A 4,103-nucleotide genomic window follows, 5' to 3' on the forward strand; every position below is an offset into this window, starting at 1 on the left:
CTTATGAACCACAATTCACTTTGACATGGAAGTGAGCTAGACATTTCGGTGAGCACAACCCACCTAAAATCGCTTTCCGATTGCTTGTAGTCACTTGCAATCGGCCTCCCACGGCACACGTGACCCGGTTCGGCTCGAACTCGCACTCGACCACCTAACGGCCACCAATCCGCAATCCAGTAATTAAAGGTCTATAACTTAATGCCACGTTGCTCCGGATCCGTTCTCGTGATTTTTGGACGTCGCCTTGGCCCTCCAGGCGGAAACGAAGCCTAAACGTCTGTTTCTTCAATATCTTCGCATAGGCTCGACAAATCGCCGAACCGACTTCGCCAACGCGTTCGTATACCTAGCAATTAGGTTTACATAGGGTTAATTTAGATCAAGCCCTTACATTTTGCAAAACTCCATTTTTGAGCCCTAAGATGCACTATTGTAAGAAATCATCACATAATCCCTTAATTCATGCAATAGTCATCCATTTAGCATCTAAGGGTTCCTCTAAATCCAATTCTAGAGCATATAATTCAAACCCTAGAAATCCACCATTTTAAACCTAGCCTCTACAAATGCTCCAAATAACCCAAATTAAGGATTTAACATGCTAACAACACATTAGAGGCTATTAGAACACTTAAGTATAAGGATTAAACGAAATCCCAAAAACTTACCAAAATGTGAACGCCGAAACGGAAGCACGCCGCTCAACCGGGGGCACGAAGGCCCGATCCGACGTTCCCAACGCGTTCGCAAGCTCACTCTCCACCAACGCCGCGAATTTGAGAGAGATGAGAGAGAAATCTAGAGAGAGAAAGGGAGGGTTTCTCTCTCTCCCTCTCCATACGTGTGTGTGTTGTGGGGGTGGTGGTGGTCGGCTGAAGGAGGAGAAGAAAAGGGTCAAAACCCCTTTTATAAACAACCCCTCAACACTATTCAACTTTCAGCTCAGATACAGATATTTTTCGCCTGTCCTTCTGAATGTCCGTTTGAGCTCAAATTTGACAGTCAGGCTCGGTTTTACTTAACTTGACGAAAGAAATTTTAATCTTTTAGTTTCGACTCTATTTGGTCACCGAAAGCTCTACCGAACTGTAATCTCTAGCAGATAGTAGTCGGATTTTATTTTTCACCTTCCGGGTGTCAGAATGACATGAAACTTTAAATCTAGCCTCATAAAAATAATTCTGATATATTCTCTAGTTTTCATAATTTTCTGACACTGTGCATTTTCTGCTAAAATATCAGCCCTGTTTCTCACAGAAAATTTTAAATTTTTTGTTTTAATTTTGATTTCAGCACAAGTCACTTCTAACTTATATTTTACTTCTCTAAATCCAATAAAAATAGCATCTCACACTATTTTTATTTATTTTTACTTTTATATCAAATTCGGTATGTTACACGGGTTACGAGGCGGGGCGGATCATGGGATGTATTTTTTAACCCATCACGGATTCGGGACGGGAGGCGGGGCGGGAATTTGCTAGTCGGGGCGGGGCGGGAGGCGAGGCGGGGCTCCCGCCCCCAGATCCGCCCCGTTTGCATCCCTACACCTTATCACGCAAAACTGCACAGAGGTCCCTCTTATGACTTAAGGCATTGACAAACCTTGAAGATGACAATTGTTGTTTCATTGACCAGTCCAATTACATAATAATCCTCCTCCTTTAGAAAAATTTGCCGTAAAAACATCAGGTTATACATTTCTGTTGGGATCAAAAAATTTTGAAATTTGAAATTCAAATTGAGAATATAGAAGGAAGGTAATAAAATAAATGGGGAATGATTATGCTTGCCTTAGATGACCAACCATGAAAGAGCAAAGAAAATAAAATAATGTGGTTACCATATTTTTAAAATTTTTGAATTATTTCCCAAAGTGAATAGGTCCTAATATCACTATAAATCGGACCATGAGATTCAAAATGAAATCTCTTGGAGGGGGATCTGAAAGAGAAGAACAGCAAAGAAAAAAAAAAAGAAAGAAAGAAAGAAGAAGAAGAGAAAAAAAAAGGTGAGAAACAAAAAAAAAAAAAAAAAATTTTTTTAAGATGAGAGATGTAAGCAGAAAAAACAGAGAGATAGAAGAAAAGAAATCCGGCTGTGATAAATTTCACGGGCAAAAAGTGAATCCGCCGCTGTGTAGAAACACCTGACATCTTGCTCACAGGCAAAATGAGAGGGAAAAGGTTCTAGCGAAAACCTCACGGGTGCTGGTTTCCAATAAACTAACATCCACTACCTTCGCTGCCCGACGATGGAATGCTAACTCACTACCTTTGGGGGTCGGTTATGCGCAGCAATCTTCGATATTACCGCGAATTGCTTCCGGAGGTAAATAAACTCAACCTTTTCTTTTTTTCCCTCGCCGACTGATGAATCTAACTAACGCCTGTGGGCTCGGTTAATGCGGGCACAATTCGATATAGCCGAGTTGCTCCGAGCGCCAATAAATCTCACACAAATAGTCTTTGGCTTCTGCACGTCAGACGATGGAAATGTTAACGCTCATTCATCCTTGGGTGCGATATGTGCAGGCAATTCGATGTACAGAATTGCTTTCGGATGGCTCAAACAAACTCAGGAAAAAAAATTCATATTTCCCTTTAGCGCTGACGATGAAATCAAAACTCACCCTTTGGGGTCGGTCACTAGTGCGACACGCAGGTGAATGTGCAAACCAGATATTCTAAAAAAAAAAAAAAGGGAGATTTCCACCTATTTCTGCTCGCCAAAAAAAAACATCAAGCAAAAGGTGGGGCTTTGTTCGAGTAAAAAAAAATTAAATAAAAAAAAATAAAAAAAAGAGAAAAAAGAGAGGGAAATGTAAAATTTGAAAAAATATCCCACTTCAAAAAAAAAGAAGGAAAGAAAAAAATTCATACCTTAATCAAGTATCATTCCTTTTCAAAAAAGAATTTTTGAAATATTTTTCTAAAAAAGCACAAGCCATTAGAGGCTTAATATAAGACGCCTCTGATAAAAAAAAGGAGGGATCAAAAAAAAAAAAGGAGAGAACCAAGAAAGCACAAAAAAGCAGAAAAAAAAAAAAAAAAGGGTGAGAAGAAAAAAAAAACTTTAAACTTCCTCTCTCTCTCTCACTCTCTTCTCTCTCTGCTGCTACGGGAGCCAAAGGGGAGCCCTTAAGAAGGGGGTGCCATGTGCACCCTCTCCAATCCGTACACACGACACGACGACGCCGACCGACTTCGACGACGGCACGACAACGACGACTTCGACAACGGCAACCACAATAATTTCTACAACAACAGGAGATACGCATGCGTACGCATAGTGTAGGTTGATTTTTTTGTTGGTTGATCAACCCGACCATTCTCGTGATAGGTTTTCGAACCGATCAATCTAACATCAAATCATCACTTCCGCCATGCGTATGTATTGTAATCTCCAGCGTGCGGCCATCTTCGCGATAGGCTCGACACGGTCAAAATAATTAATCGAACCGGAGGTTTTATTACGTAAGCCGTGCGCCCATCTTCGTTGATAGGCTCGACATGGGTATAAAAAATCGTGCGGCCATCTCGCGATAGGCTCGACAGATTAAACTCCGCAAAACCGCGACAAAAAAAATAACATGAGAATGATGATAAATAATGGACGGGTTTGATTCGTCATAAATTTCGAGACGAGATTCGGACAAAATAAACAAAAATACAAAATAATAATAAACAAAAAAAAGAAAAAAAAAAAGAGAACAAAAAAAAGAAATAAAAAAAAAGGAGTACCCTCCCTCTCTCTCTCCTCGGTTTGCATACACACAGGAGACAGAGAGGAAGTTGACTTCCTCTCTCTCTGTTCTCTCTGCGCAAAAAAAAAAAAAAAAAAAAAAAAAGAAAAGAAAAAAGAAAAAAATTGGGTTTCTCTCACAGCCCATCAAAAACAAAAAAAGGATTGAAAAAAAGGGTTTACTTATTATTTCTTTGACAGTCACAAAAAAAAAAAAAAACAAAAAAAAAGAGCAAAAAAAAAATGAATGAATGAAAGAATCAAAAAAAAAAAAAGAAAAAGAAAGGAAGCACCGACAAAAAAAAGAAAAAAAAAAAAAAAAGAAAGAGAATTAGACTTCCTCTTCTCAGGCAGCT

Source organism: Ananas comosus, linkage group 10 (genome assembly GCF_001540865.1).
Source record: "Ananas comosus cultivar F153 linkage group 10, ASM154086v1, whole genome shotgun sequence".
In the NCBI taxonomy this organism is placed as follows: domain Eukaryota; kingdom Viridiplantae; phylum Streptophyta; class Magnoliopsida; order Poales; family Bromeliaceae; genus Ananas; species Ananas comosus.